Source organism: Cinclus cinclus, chromosome 3 (assembly GCF_963662255.1).
Source record: "Cinclus cinclus chromosome 3, bCinCin1.1, whole genome shotgun sequence".
Lineage (NCBI taxonomy): Eukaryota > Metazoa > Chordata > Aves > Passeriformes > Cinclidae > Cinclus > Cinclus cinclus.
The window spans coordinates 65,300,108-65,317,026 of record NC_085048.1 but is presented as its reverse complement, the minus strand read 5'-3'; positions in this window follow the sequence as shown (position 1 = coordinate 65,317,026).

Genomic DNA, 16,919 nt, shown 5'->3' with positions numbered 1-16,919 from the left:
CTTCAGCTGAGTATGCAGTTTAGGAGTGTAGTAGAAGTGGAAAAGGGCTGTACATGTGAGATGATCCAAGCTGTGACACCAACTCCGATCTAGACATGTGTCAAACCTAGCCCAGAAACAGCCTCAATGGCAACACCTTGGCATTTGTCAGCAAGGTTCTTGTTGTCATTTCAGGTTGTGACATTCAGAAGACACTGTTTTCAGTCTATAGCTCTGGTTTTTAAGTATCCAAGAAAGGCTGTATCTCAGCTTGGTGGACCAGTGACATTTCTCTGCTCCCAGATTCTGTGCAGGTAGATTCTCAGCTGTGTCACAACCTCTTACCAGAGTAGAATTTGGGGGGGTCCAGTTAGTTGTCTTTGCAGTAACTCTTATGGTAAGAAGAGCAGTCCCACAGCCTGGAAAACAGCTACTGCTGATGTCAACCAAAACCTCACTTCAGAGGTTGAGAGAACAGGAGTCCAAAGCATGTCATGAAGCACACCCACTTTTCCATCTAACAAACCTCTACAATCCTGCTAATGATTTGAGACAGGTCAAATCATGTCCTCAAAGTTCAAGACTCTGATTTGGAATTAAGAGGCAAGGCTTGATCTAAAAGCTAACAATGATGAATTAGCTTACTTTGGATTAATCAAATATTGGGGCAATTCCTCTTTCATTCAAACCCCATTAAATGATTAATGCATCTTTGTTTCTGACCAATCTTAGCCTTAAAAAATTATAATTGGTTCAGGCTGGTCAGCTGAAGTGTCAGAAATATCCCGAGGAGGTATGCTGTAATGAATAATTTCTCCTTTTTACAGAAAATATAAAAATCCAACTCTTTCTAGTGATGCCAGTCAATGGATTTATGAGGCAATCTGTAGTCCACCTTTCCATTAGCTGCCATGTAAGATACGGTTGTAGACATTCCCTCTCTTTTTACAATAAAAGCTCACCTCTCTTACAGCCGCAAAAAATCAAACCAAAAGAAGCTTCATCAACTCCAGCCCAGGCAAAATACCATACCTTCAGTGAAGGGTTCATGGGTTTTGTGTTACAAGCTTTTAACAAAATCCTATTTCACACAAATGAGCTCTTTTACTTTCAGAAAAAGATAGTCCTCTATGGATGTTTCCAATCAGAGCTTTTAAACTCAAAAGTCCCTATTTCATGAATGTTTTCTGAGCTACCCACCACCTGTCTACTCTAATTGTAGGAGGGATCATCAGAAGTGGCACATTCTTGAAGTAAGAGCAATAGAGACACTAAAGATTTTTGGGAATTAGATAAGGAATATTAAATGGAAGATCCTAAAAATGAGATGAGAGAAAACTGTTCAAGTGGGACATATATGTCTCTGTGTTCTGCCTAATAATTCAACCTTAACCTTCATGAATATAAATTTTAATACATAATTAATTTAATTTTAAAAACTTAAGTAAAATTTTGAGGGCACTTTGTACAAAGCATATAGATAAAATTTTGCTATGCTAGAAGACTTCACTAAACTTCCAGAGTAAACCAAATCTGAACACTGGCTCACTCCTCAGTGAGGTGTATAGCAATGAACAGTGTTCATAGATGCCAGACCAGTGATAGTGGAGGCTTTCAGAGCTCCAAAAAGTAAAGGTAGAACACCGTATTATCTTCATTTTGCCCCTGCCTGAAGTACAAATAGAAAAATGTGTCTTCTTACACTACAAATTAAAAATATTCACTGCTGTTCTTTTAATATTTTCTGATCTGGCCTGTGTTCCAACAGTTTCCACAGTTCCCCTGAGACATAACACCCCTAAAACATTCCTGCAGTCATCAAAGTTGTCAATCAACTCTAAAGTGCTAATTCTGAGCAGCTGTAAAGACATATCACTCCCTTAGCATGTCACAACTGCTTCTCACACATGATGGTTTATATACTAAAATAAAGAAGGACATTTTGCTTTATTTGCTTACCTTCCCCTCAAGGTGTGGCAGACACCTCACACTCAGGGCACTGCACATCCTTTGGAAATTGTCATGAAGAGATACCAGCAGTATATGCAGTCCCTCCCTATTTGCATTTAATGTAATCGTATTCAAAGTTTGCTGTATATTATTACATAAGCAAAAACAAACAAAGGAGCACATTGAGCAGAAATACACACTTTTTTTTGTCAGTGCACAGCTCAATTTTTGAGATTTTAATTTCATGAGGAAGAATGTAAGAGCTTCCTTATTTCACCAGATTTTTACTGCTAGAATAAACAAGAATGAGTGAGGTCTTGCAGCAATCATTCTTGACAGCCATGAACTGTAAAAATGATAATAATATTTAGAAACTGCTAATACCAATATAATTTTTCTACTTTACAACAGGAACACCACAAATATATCTGCCTCTGTTAACAGCAATGCTAGTGAACCAAAGCAAGTGACTGAAGTGTAGCATTCTGAAGATCACTAAAGTGAGTTAAGCACTATAAATCCAATTCTGTTTGGCTTCTGTTATTTTCTCTATCAAAAATTTTTTCAAGTTTTTAAGGGGATAACTAAGCAGTTCAGTTAATTTTGTTTTCCTTTTTAGTTGCAGAACTAGCTCTTGTAGATCGTGCTGCCTAACCAATGCTGTCAGCAAATTATCTCAAGTACATCTTGAGCAGTTCTGCATATTTCAGCACAAGTTTTCTTTGAAAAGATGACTTACGTAGATCCATCTGCAAGAAGAAGCTCATTTGGTGAGATTGTCTTCAACAGACACTTAAATGTCTTACAAAATAGAGGCAGACTCTGAACCTGAAGTAATTTCCTTTTTGAATGCTGCTAGATGATTGTTATTGAGGAGAGAAGGAAGGAGTAAAGCAAGCCTGGAAAACATTGCTGGTCACTACCTGTCACTACTGCTTTGAGAAGAACTGTTCACTCACTTCAGCAGTTATTTTTCTCCAAGTATTCCAGACATCATACAGATTTAAAGCACTTTCTGGTCAAGTTTTTGACTCTGTTTAGCCATCTCCATTTTTTCAATGGAACACACAGACCACTACAGAGACCACAAATAATTATTCATTGTTTTGAGCAGTTGAAGATTAATTACTGGAGATTTAATTACTTCAGTGAGGTGCCTACTGTTCTTTGCCTCTGTAGCAACCATTGTGTTTTCAATCCAGAATATTCAGAAATCATGAACTATGTCTGATATTTGATGTATCAAATATCAAACCATACCAATCATATGATTCTTCATGACAGCTGTTTTTTTGCAAGGGCAGCTTAGAGTGTGGAGGAGTTCCCTTTCTTTCCTTTTCTTTTTTTTTAAAGAAAGAAAGATAAGATTTTCACAAAATCACTTGCTTTGATGATTTGGAGTTTTAGTAAATTTTGGTAAACTTTGCACTGCTAGCAGTGCAGGTGGCATCTCAGCAAAGCAGAGTAGAGAGAGAGAGGAAGAATCATCTCCCTCAACCTCTTGAAGCAGCCCAGGATACGGTTAGCATTCTACTATTGTAGTCACTGCAAACAGTAGGATATGACTATATTAGCCATTGCTTCTGACTTCATTGCTCCCCATTTGAATGCCAGAATAAAAACCCAGAGATCCCAAATAACTGCAGAAGTGAAACTCTGATGGACTTTGATGCCCATGGTTGTGGCAGGCTGTGCTAAACAAGGCTGCCATGTGGCTTCACCCCACTTTTGGCTCAACCCCATGGGTGCTCAGCACAGACAAGGGACTCTGTCTATGCAGCTGTTCCTGGGAAACAATAGGAATAAACATTACTGCTTCCCTGCATTCCCTCCACCACCAAGAGCCTTACAGTCATCTGAGTAGCAGGGACTTGTCATGCCTGCCTCCATCAATAACAAAATTAAAATCTTGATTGCCATTAAAGAAGCTTCTTTTTTTTTTAATTTTTGCTAGGCTGTAACAAGCATTTCAACTGTTCATTTGTGTTAATGTTGCAAGATAGGGTGTAACCTGTAGACTAACTAATTAAATGCTCTTTGATTTTGAGTGAAGTGTTTGCTACAGTCTAGACAACAGAGTCTAATTAGCGCTGGATGTTTAATGGAACTAAAGACCCATGAAAAGCAAAAGGTGCTGAAATAAAAAGTCAGAGAGAGAGAGATGTGAAGATAAATGAGAGTGAAATAAGGAAAACAAAATAACCCTTTGCTGTGTTGGAAATACCATTCCCTCAGAAAAAAAAACCAAAAACAAACACTATATTAATTATGAACATTTGAAAAAATCCAATCAATGTCCAGCTGTTTAGGGTAATATAATGGAAAGCTATCCAAAACACATTATGTCAGCAAGCAACGAATTAAGTGCATTTTGCACTATCTCACTGCATTTCAATTCTTGCAGGCAGCAAATTCACCCCAGTATTTTTTACAATAGAATAAAAACTCTGTGTGTATTGCTTTGTGAGCTATGATTCACAGCCTCTCAGCAGGAAATTGAATGTTGGCTTTACCTGCACCTTCCTCTGTCTGTAAATGTAGTCAATCTGTGGTTTTCCTCAGCTGAGAAAAATGTGGATGCAACTTTCAATTACTATATAGTTAAGTCCGTAAAAAAAAGCAAAACAAAAAACCACCCAATCTCAATAGATTGGTCAGCTTTAAACCAATAAAGTTTTATTCAATGCATGTGTTCTCTCTAAGAAGGGATTAAGCTGAATGGTTTAGGAATAACAAAGCTAGATTGAGCCCCCCAGCTCTGCACTAATTCCCTGGTACTATCACCTGCTGAAGAGCTGGGAGCAAGTGGTACCAAATCAATGCCAAATGCTATGGCCCACTTAGTTCTTCAGCATCTCTCATTCCCAGGAACCACCTTGTTTTGCATAGGGGAGTTAGTCTTAGTTTTAGGTTTGGTGGCACACTTGGTTTTCTCCTGTTTTCTTCTAGTGCTTTTCACTGCATTTTCAGTTTATTTATTCTGACAGAAAGCAAGTGAACAAAGGAGTCAGGAAGCCAGTAATACACTGTACATATTCTACTAACACTAATTCCTGAAGAGGATGATTTAGAAAAAAACGCCAAACTAAAAAACCTCACCAAAGCCCAATCAAACAAACAAACAAAAAGAAAAGAAACCCCCACAGCAATTGCACTACAAAACAGATCCCTTAATCCTGCAGCAGCACATCAGTAGATTTATAATCCAGCCCTTGCTTTCTAAGAAATAACATTTGCCTAGTGAGGTACAGGATCCCTGCTGGGGGATGCAGGAGGGCAAGGATCCCTCCAAGGGCAAAACTTCCTGAGGAGGGACGTGTGCCCTCTGCTCTGTGGCAGACTGTGGGGGAGCAGAGCTGTGCTATAGGTCAGTGCAATGCAGAAGTGGCACCTGGCCCCTTTCAGACATGAAGAAGGGGAGCTTGAGCAGCTCAGACTTTGTTTGGCTGTCATGGGGCAGGAATAAAAATGACTCAGTATAGTTCTGGAAGGTCCTCCTGCCTCTGAGCTCTGTGGCTTTTCTCCTGACACCTCACTGCCCATATACAGTGTCAGACAATGTTTGCCTTCTCTATAAAACCACTGTAGCCTCTTCCATCTCTTCAAAACATAGAAACCGGGAAAATGTACTCCCGAGCTGGGCTCCTGTGCAGCACTGAGACGTGCTTCCTGGGAGAGGCCCCATAACATAGCCAGGATGAACTTTGATAATCTTGGTAGAGATTAGCAAACACTTGGTGGGCATCACAGTGGAGCCTTGGAGCTCAGGTACTGTTTTCCTTCTGGTCAGAAAACAAACAGTACTAAATAAATATTTTAAAAAATGTGTTCCGGAAATACATCAGTGTACTTCATCTGCACACTGGAGTTCATCCCAGGGGACAGAATCAACCTAGTTCAAAGCAGCCTTCCTGACTTAGATTTAGCCTGAAAAACAGATATTTAACTCTCAGTGTTTCTCACTACCGATATCTTTCTATTGCTATTTTCCAATGCAGCTGCAGCCACACTGCTCAGATGATGGGTTAAATGATTTCACCTTCTCTACTTGTCATTCCTGAAGCTACTGCTATTGCTGAGAAAAGGAAAGAACTGACTCAGCAGTCACAGCAGCAGGGTTTCATATAGATCAGCACAGCACACAAGGTGGCACCATATGTTCCTGCCCTTCAGCATCTAACAAATATCAATTAATTCCAGCAGGCACCAACACAGAAGCAAATGCTAATTAGAGGTTTGGAGAAAGTGGTGGTATTAGTAGTCTAAATATTGGGGGAAATTCATACTATGCTTAGAGGCGTTTGGAGGAGGACAAACTGAAGGTCATTTGCATATTTGCATTTAATAAGCTGTGATAGCAGTCAGCCACCCCCCACTCCCCACATGCTAAACCAGAGTTAACGTGGTCAGAGGAGATTTGGAAACAGGCTTAGATGTTCATATTGGGTAAAATGAGGAACTGGCTCTTGTGTGAGTGGATAAGAGAAAGAAAATACTGAGCTAAAAGAAAGAAACCTTCACTCCGGAGTTTTGAGAATGTCAGAGCACCTTGGTGCTGCTTATCCATAACTAACAGAATAAGAAACAATAATTTCTTCAAAAGTACAAATTTATGTAATTTCAATTATTTTTTGGGATCTATCCCGGTTATATACAACACATTTTACTTGAATTTACTGCAGTATTTCTAAGGCATTTATTCTCTATTACTGGAAAGCTTTCATGGTGACATGGAAGTGGGGACTTAAGTGCTCTGATTCCATAGATAAGGACAGAGCAGAGATCTTACCTTTTTTTTTTAAATAAAAATGAATATTCATTATCTCTACTAACAAAACCTGCTGTTTTCTTTAAAATTTTTTTAAAGTACTGTGACTTGATGACTGGAGTCTACTGCCAGCGAGGGAGTGGAAGTTGCAGGTAGGAGCTCTGTTTAAGTGAGCCCTGGCAGTGGATTGAAACACTGTAAGGTCGAAGTTCAGCCTTAAGAATTTGTGTACCCAAGCTCTTTCAAAGATTCCAGTCCAAAGGATTAGAATATCAGCAGCAGTGACATAATCTTCAATCTGGGCAGTTGATAAAAGAAGCCAAAACCAGCAAAACAAAACACAAAAAACCCCAAAAACCAAACCCCCCCCCCAAAAAAAAAAAAAAAAACCAAATGAACAAACAAAAAAAAACAAAAAAACCCCACCCAAACAAAAAACCACACCAAAACCAACAAAAATAATCAAATCCAACAATGCAGGTCTGTATTTTGGAAGGCACCAAGAGGCAGCAGAGCCAGAGTTCCTAAAGCCATGGAAAAGTAGCTTTCATAACACTGATTACTACTTAACAGAGCCATAGACTCTTGTGAAATCCCACCCCAGAAGCTACACCTGTCAGATAACTTCTACTGCAGTGTGTACTGGCAACCAGAGCTATTTGCACAGAAAAAATAGAGTAAGGAATAATTATTGAGTTTCCAGGTGTATTTTCATAGAATTTAGAGGTTTTCTTTTCCTTCAGTGCCAGGGCAAATGAAGTCTCTGGAGATCAACATCCCAAGTATTTCTTTTGGAGCAGAGGAAAATCATACTACTGGTGGCTTGTCCTTGTCCATCAACTAGTCTTTGTTTTCCAAGGTAGGTTAGTGCAGTCCTTTGCTTATCTGTTTTGGTTTCAATTTCTTTCTCTTTAGAAACTTTGTTAATGCTGGAGGTAAAATGACAAAAAGCTAGTTCAGGCTTAGAAGGTGAAAAACGTGGAAAACTTTACCCCAGTGCTGGTTTTCCTGACTGATTAAGCAGAAACAACTGGAGCAACAGTAGCAACACTACTGCAAGGTCTGCATGTCCTCTGCTATTCACATGGATTAGTGATGAGAATAAAGAAATACAGTGGATGGAGCTCAGAAAGCTAGAAAGTATCCTGGAACACTGCTCATGGAATTATTTAAATGAAACTCCTCAAATGTGAATTAGTATCTGATGTTGGGTGTTTCTGAAGTCCCAGATGTTTCTTTATGAGGACGAAGGCAAGGGGAGGGAGACTTCACCATTGCTGTCTGTGCTTAACTCACTGCAGCAGTACCAGATTTCCAACATGAAGTCACAGCCTCAAAGTATGGCCTTTTCACTGTCCATCAGTTCACATTCCTTTGAAGACTGTGAGTGGCACAAGGTCACCCAACTTCAAAAAGCATACAAAAAGCCCATTAAATGCTTAGAAAACAGAAACCACTGAGATTCGTGAGAGAAACTTTTGCACCAAGGACATTCACAAGAACAAGCCACCTTTTAATACTGAAAAATTGAAGGGCATGTGAGACATGACTTCAGGAAAGTTTAGTGGTTAAACAAAAATGCAGACAATATAGCAAAACAATTTGTCATAATACCCATGACTGACTATAGTTTCCAGTGCATTTTTTTCCTCTCTCTTTGGCTTTCTCAGCCAGGTGAAGAATTCACATATCAAATAATTGACTTAAAGGCAGCTATGGCCTGACTTTGTGCCATTGTCACCATCAGTAGTTTTCCTATTCACCCTGAAAGCCCCACACCGATTTTCTTCTGGCTCAGGTATTTTCAGTTTTTTTCTTTTCTTTTACATGCACTAAGCTTTGGTGGATTTTCAAAAGACTAGGTAATAGGTAATTTACTGACCACAGCCCTGAAGTCTGAAAGAAAAGACAGTACTCAGAGGATAGCCAGAGTCTGCTTTACATTCTCAAATTATTTCATTCATGACCCAGACCAAAGAAAAATCCGAATCCCTATCAGAAGATTAAGTACATAGACTTAGAGAGATCTGAGAGGCTCTGTGTGTCATATGAAAAAAAAAAACCAAACCCAAAACTAGAAGATAGTAATGGATGCTACCCATGCAGTACAGACCAATAAGCACCCTTGCAGTCACACATATTGGTATTCTAAACACCAAAAAATAACCCTCACTGGGTTTAAAAAAAAAATCCTAGCCCCTATGCCTGGCCTTCAGGTATGTTTCATCCCTGGTGGAACACAATGGAAAAGCTTGAACTGTCGAAGGACTTTTAAAAAATGAATGGAAAAAAAATAAATCCATTTTTGTGGTTTCACCAGGAAAGTGAAATTCAAAAGTAGATGGAAAAACTCATAATTTGTGATACAAACACTAAAATGCTTAATCCTAATAAGATACGACTCTATGATATTTGGTAAATGTGATATGGAAAGAAATTACTTTAGTGCTTTACTTGTCCATCAAAATTTTTAAGATGCTCTTCAGGCTTTGAAGGAGTCTCAAGGGAGAATTTGGTAGAAAGGAGGATGACATTTCTGTGATCCAGATGACAGCTGGAAAGGCAGCAGCAATTTTCTGTTGAATTCAGGCTGCTGTATGGAAAACACTGTTTTAAATTGAAACCTTGATATATTAATGTAAATTGTTTGCAACAAGAAAAGCATTGCTGGCCAAAGGACACGTTCTAGGCAGCACGGGTTATCAAAGCAGTAACACCCCAGTTCTGTCTTTAGCAATTCTATATGTAACTAAAAATCAAAGGAAAGGTTTGATTCGTCTTATTTTGTGAACAAGTTGCAATTTGTGTCCCTAGGGTCTGGTGGATTTTGGAATTGGGCAAAACTGCTGGATCAAAACAAGCTCTGCACAGTGATACTGAGGGAGCACCCATGTTTTATATCCTCTCAGCTGGTCCAGGAGTTTGAGGTTTTTAGCTCTCCACAAAATGACACTGAGATGACCAAAACATTTGCCATATTCAGAAATAAATACACAGGCCAATTTTTTTGGCCTCTTGTCTGGAGAAAGAGGTAAATTGAACTTTTCCATGCTCTGTGTAGTTCTGGGAGGTGCTGGGATTTTAGTCACCTGTGTAAGGACCTCAATCAATAAATTGCAAGACAAAGGCAAAAAGGGAGGAAGAAACAACCAACCATCTAGCTCAGAAAGCCCTGCTGAGGCTGCACTCAAAGTGCTTTTATAACATAAATAACAAAAGCAATTTTACAGCTTGGTGATTGAAGTGACATAGCTGTATAGAGCAATTATTAAAGTAGACAAAAAGCAGATTTTCCCATGGGGGTCAGCCTACAGCCATCACTAGGACTGTGCAAAGTTGTGGGGTGGAGGAGGGCACAGAGCACTTTTTATACCTGGCATAAAGTTCTGGTAAAAGGAGCACTCTTGATCTTCAGACTGAGTCTTAACCCTCTTCATGGTATTTAAAGTTAGGGAACACTGAGGGAATTAGTGAAAACCAAATAATTTGCTAAACCTTGTCTATCCAATTCAGCAAATGCTTATCAAGGATTGTTTATTTTCAGGCAGAAAATTATTGATCCAGAAGGATTAGCTGGGGCTGGGAAGTCAGTGCCAGACTATGGAACTGGAGACAAAACCTGAATATAGCAGGATCTGAAGAAAGACAGATTGCCAGAAACTGTAGAAGAGTGACAGGGCAGGAGAGTGGAGAGGGAGCAGATTGCCCAAGAAGAGAGGGCAAAGCCTGGCAAGGACACAGATGCTGGGAAACTGGGGACAATTAGCAAAGCAGGAATAATAGGATCCTATCTGGACCTTCTAGGCTCTTCTAGCATGAAGGGATGAATGCGTGGCTGAGATGTGTGAGGTGCTGTAGGGCAAAAGGAGCAGCAGGACAGGTGTGATGGGGACAGACTGCTCTGGCCAGGGTCTGCAGTCCCCAGCAGTCCTCAGAGGCCAGCCCAGGACACTGGGCTGGGGAGCAGTGCTGGGGATGCACACTGGCTGAAAACCTGGTGTGTGGGAAAAAGCAGAAAAGGTCTGCCTTGCAACAAGAGTTGTTCCCACAATGCTCACATAAAGCAAAGCTGCTTTTGTCTTAAGTGGCTTACATTTTCACTTTTCAAGCTAGGAACCCAGTCTATTCTGACCTGTTCGCCATGTTTCAGGTTAGCATAAAATCTACAAATCTTATATGCATAAAAGATAAAGGAGTAGCAAAATTTAACACCTAAAATACAGCTTTCTATCATAGCTCTCTATATTTCTGTTCAACATTTGAAAGGGGGGGAAAAAATCACTTCTTTGTTTTAAGCTGTTTTGTTTACCTCCTAAGGATTTCCTTCAGAATAAGCGATGCTGACCCATCTGCCCACAGATCTCTGTAGCCTGAGCTGGATTAGTTTTCCACCTGGCATTGTTTACTAAATTTACTAGAAATTTTTAAAAGCAGAGAAAAGGGAAGTGGTAAATAGAAATCCTCCAAGCCCTTTTTCTAGATTAAGAGACAGTGGGGAAAGTTTGCTAGATAATGGACAGCGGACACTGTTGCTCTATCCAACATGGTTTTCAATTCCTGTGCAAACTCTGTTAAATTTGTTCTATTTGTGAATGTTCAAGCTACAGATGTATACTCCTAACAGCTGAATGAGTAATTATAAGCAAAATAAATAGTACACAAGCTTGGGAATGGCAACCAAGTCATAGGAGCAGAAATTGATCAGAAGAACTGCAAACCCTTCAGCCTGGCACAAAAGAGACTTCTCTGATGAGTGTGACAAGAAGGGTCATGGGCAAAGTAAATTGAATCCAGGCTGCCTGTCCCTGTTTTGCAGAAATGTGATGGAAAGCAGGAGGAAGGAGTGTGCTCTTGAGTTGTAGACAACTCTAAGGAAAAAAACCTCTCCTCATACAACCAAGATATTCAGCTCTTGGCTTATGAATACGAAGTGCAAAGCAGCTGTATGAGATCCCATATACAACTATGGGTTGACAAATTTTACTTACCCTAGGGAAACTACATTTTTTGGGGTTGGTCCTTCCAGGCTGTGATCTCCAGCAGAGTACAGCATTTATAGCACCACGCCATAGAGATCTTACTCTGAAATGCAGGGAAAGCATTAATTAAAACATAAAGTGCCTGTACAGTCATTTTCCCAGGGTCACAAACAATTGCTTTGCTTGACATGAAGACTTAATGTAATGACTCAGATCCAGAGAAACAAAAGAATTGGAGGCTACAAAACATCAGTGTTGGAATTCATTTCTGAAAAAATTCTGGCTTTGCTTTTGTTTAATTAATTGCAGTTTAATTTTTTTTCCCCTTTGCTTATAATGACAGTAATTTACCACAACAGGGAGGAAATCCAGACAGGTTTGGCATGGGCTGTGTTGTCCTTGACTGGTGGGGGAGAGCTGGGCTGAGCCAGCAGTGGCCCTGCTATTGCTGCCTGGGTAGGGTCCAGCCCTCCTGCCCTGCTCCCCTCCACCAAGCCTGCCTTTCTCCCCTCAGCCTCACTAAACTATCTTCATCCACCATTTCAAATAGCAGCTGTGCTGGCACTGCATCTTAGGCTTGCAATTAAATTGCAGGTTGAGGTCTTTTCATGAAAAATGCCATGGGATTATGAATGATCCCAAGCAATCCAAATAGGACATCTCTAGCACGAGAGGGCTCTGCTGCTTGTTGGGTTCATCAGGGAATTTGTTCAAGTGGTTATCAGGCGTGATGCTGTTTACCTTTTGTGATTCAATGAGGTCGTGGTACCTCCACAGGCAGCAATCTTGGTGATATTCCCAAGCATATGGATAGGTACCCGAAAGCAATGCTCATCTCCCAGGTTCACAGCTTTCTCAGGAAAAAATTGGTGCTTAAGTGCTTCTGGAAATTCCCAAAGAAGCAAAGCTTTACAGGTAAGCATGGCCTGATTTCCACTTATTTCAAAGAGCTAAATATCTTTGAGGGTCTGCTTCTAACTGCTTTATAACTCCACATTCCAGCATAAGGTGGAGCCAGACCCTAAGTTTCCACTGCTCTGGGTTTTCTTTAGCATGGACTAGTTCTTTCACTGGCGTACAGAGGAGTGCTAGCAGGCGAACTCCAGAACGATTCCTATAGGCCCAAATGCTACAAAGACCACACTTGGATTGACTGGCACAATGCTCTCATTGTCCTCACAATCTGTTGTTGTAGAATTTGAAGAGTTCGAAATAATCACATTCTGTCACATCTGCACTTGAAGAGAAACATCTAAAACTTTTTTTTTTTTAAATGTTACAAATGAATTGAAACTAACTAGTTGCTCCTTCAAAAGTGGCATTAATGAATCTACACCCTGTATGTCTTCTGCTAGTCAAGGAGCTCTTCCATAATGCACAAAACATGGAAATGAGGCTGGGGTTGCATAGGGACACTGAAATATAAGCAAGCAGCTTTGTGAGAACATGGTCTGTTATTGTGTTGGTAAATGGGATCTGCAAGACAAATAAAATCTGAGTAGACTGAAGCAAGAGTGAAACATGATACAAACTCCACTTTTGTCCCAGGGGACAAAATGTGATTTGTTAACACCCACAGTAGCTGCTCATGGCAGAAATATCTCAATGAGTATTGCTGGTATGGAAAGGCAGCAGAACTCCTGTTTCATCAAAATCTTTTGAGAACAGGGTTTGTCATAAGCTGCTGGTGTTACCCAGTATCATATCCAAGGTGATGAAAGACATCAGTTTTTTTTTCTTTGGAACAACTGCCAGAGAAATACCTGATGGGTCAATGGCCTTGCTACGTGGAAGGGAAAATTCATGGGCATCTTTTATCAGGAATGCATAAGTAGTTATTTGCACTTGTTCATTCTGCAAGAGAGAAATTGTTTGCATGTGAGCAATAATAAATTAGGCACTTTAAATCGTTGATCCTCTGCTGTCAGAAAAATGTCAATACAAAGGCAGTTTCCAGTAGCTAAGATTTGTAATAGAAATTCTAGCCGTTTGTGCAAAGGGCGTTGGATTTAAGGATCTCATCTTTTTCTGTAGTGGAAAAATAAGTAAGAACCTTGTCTATTTAGGTGAATCTATATGCTTGATAAAAACTTTATAGGATTTTCAAGTGGCTATTAGATTTAGAATGAACCCATTCAAACATCACCCTTGTTCTTAGCTGAAATGCTGGATTTTGCTAATGCATGTAGCTGGTTAATGGGGTCACTGCAGAATTGAAAGAATAATTGTCAGAAACAGGGTAAACTGTTTTCTCTGCATTTTATTGTTAGCATTACTCTTTTGAGATGTATTTCAAACAAAGTTACCTAAATTGCCTCAGAGAACCTCATTGCAAAGTGATAGATTCCAACAATTTAGCTGAAAGGACAGGTTGCCTTACAGTCTTAACACACTGTTCTGTGAGCTGCCCCCTCCCCAGTTCAACAGACATTATGGGTTAATCTTTGAATAAAGAGTTACAGTTGTGCTGCTTCACCTTCATTGCATCACTGTGACTATCACTACTTCAAGCAGACTTCCTACATATTTTTTTTTTTAATTTCCCAGGGCAAGAGTAATTATGCAGATTATAATCATGGTTTCCACAAAATGCATTATAGCAATCCTTATGAAGAAGGTTCCATGTAAAATGGAATGAAAAGATACATACATAGGACTCAATTGAGTCCTGCAATAAAAACTTAGAGGATATTTCTTCTGGAATGCAGTTATGTAAAAATGACTTCTGATTTCCAACTGAATGGCTTCTTACAATATCAAGTCATATCTGCTTAGTTGTTTGACAGAAATTACTTTTATTGCCTCTTCCCCTTAAGATACAGGACATACCAATGCCACTTTTAAAGCCTCTTTTCAGAACAGAACTGCCTTTTGCAGCCAAAAAGAGACAAAGACTCCAGCGAGGACTTCCAGCTCTCCTCTCGCCCTGCTTGGACTAACACTATAAGGATGGCCTTTCTCTAACTTTTTTTGTTGCTGTTGTACAATTTGTAATTTATTGCAAGTATCCAGGGAGGTAAATTGACAGGCAGATGCATGTTAGGGTGATATTTCTCTTCTGATAGCACTAGATGGACCCAGACATAGGAAACAATGTAGTATCATGAGATATTTTTGCTGAATATGACACTTTCAATTGAGCATCTTCAAGACTGCTTCAGCTTTAAATCTGAATTTGCCTGATATAACAAGGATTTGACATCGACCCTTCACCTGACAGTAATAAATTTTTTATCTTTTAATAACATACACTAGTGCTGCTTTGTGATTTCAGGGAGCTCTTTGAGTAAACAAGTCATATTCATCACCTAGAGACTAACATGCCTTTCCAGAGTCTATAAAGATGAGAGATAAGCTGAAAGGCAGGCTTGAAAAAGTTTTCAGCCATCTAACAGAATATTTTTAGGAGCACACTGCTGCACCAGTTAGAAATTATTACTTACTCTTATTTTTTTTAAGGTACAGCTGTTTATATGATTTCTCAATACTGTTTGATCCAAATGTACTGAGGGTTTCAAACTGGGTCTTTATGCCAGTTTCTTGGAAAAACTAATATTATGTGCATATACTGCCTAGCTGCCTATGCTGAGAAAATTATTTTTTCACTCAAACATCAATTTATAATTTCTCTTAAATTGCTCATTACACTAGAAGCAATCCCCTCCAAATTCTGATTCACTCTCTGGTCATCAACTGCTGGAATGAGAAAAGCAGTTCCACTTGTACCATCATGCCCACACCCCATGGCAGAAATGCTGAAGCCTGGAGAGTGTTTGGTCTGGCAGAAATTACTCAGCATGGGGAAGATCAGTATTACAGTGAAATAAAGCTGCTAGACAGTGATGCTTTAAAACAGAAAATGAAGACCCTACCAATAAAATTGAGGACTTTTGTTTAAAAGGCATACTTGCAATGTCCAGGGGACATCAGCACTGCAGTGTGAAGCCAACGCAGCATCATGTGCTGCATGTACCCTTGGGTCCTCCCAGCAGAGCACAGCACGGACTTTCTTCCAGACCCAATTTTGCATGACAGCTGCCACTTACAAGGAACTTCATTTGGCAGCTGGTGGTAGGAATAAAATGTGTCCAGAACAGTAGGATGAAAAAAATTAATTAACTGTGGGAAATAAGCTGGATGAGGGGAAGCAGCAAGATTTGCTTGAATTTTGAGGAATAACCACAGCAAAATATTTCAGAATATAGAGGGGGGGGACACATGAACATACCTGCAAACCAAGAAGAGTCTCCAAATATCTATTTGGAAGGTGAAGGCAGAAAGACAAAAAACACACACAACACAGAATGGAAAATAAGCCACATATATGTTTCAAAGTTCCTAATGAGACTTTTGAAACTGTGTTCAAACTGGAAGGGAATATTTTTGTGTAGCACAGTGGAGAATAATTACTGACAGATTGAAGTGAATAGCACATGCATTGTACCATTTATTTTATCAATTGAATTCTATGATTTGTTCCTTATCCTACAGTGTTGTAATGGCATTAAGTGATGATTGTGTGCTAGCATGGGTAATCAGAATGAAAATTAGCCTTTTTCAGTTGAATTAATTGTCTCTATTTATTCTGCTTCCAATTCAGTTTTAGCCATTATTTGTGGTCTATTTTAAAAAAGATTGCATCTCTTCTGCAAAACCACTGTCTTCAGCAAAACCACTGTCAGAAATAAGAACAGTTTTACAAAAACTGAAATAATGCAGTGTTTCTCATTTCAGTTGGCTGTGCCTTCCATACTTAGTTTTTGGCTTGAAAAGAAAGCCATTATATTCAGATAATAGTTTTCCCAGCCAAAAGCATGCACTCATATGGAAAAGATTGACTGTTAGGCTATAGCAAAATCTGTAATCTACACACAATGAGATTTTATAATAGCAGCCTAAGCTAAGTAAAGGCATTTTGTTTTTATTAAAAAAAAAACCTCCTGAGAAACCACAGGGCTGATGTCTCTGAATCCAGACCAGCAGCCTAGTACCCCATTGTGCTTTTGACAAAAGCTGATGTGTTCAGTTCCAGAAAAGACTGGGATGCTTGTACCTGTGTTTTTGCAATATGGCAAAGGTTGGTATCTGATACAGCTTTGTCTTGCACAGGAACTGAGTCCCACCATTTGTGAAGTGCTTATTATTGATCAACCATAATAATTTCTAAATGAACCAAGGTTCACTTCATTGCCATCAGACCTATGTAAAAAATCCACACTGCTGCTTTCATTATGTATTTTGGG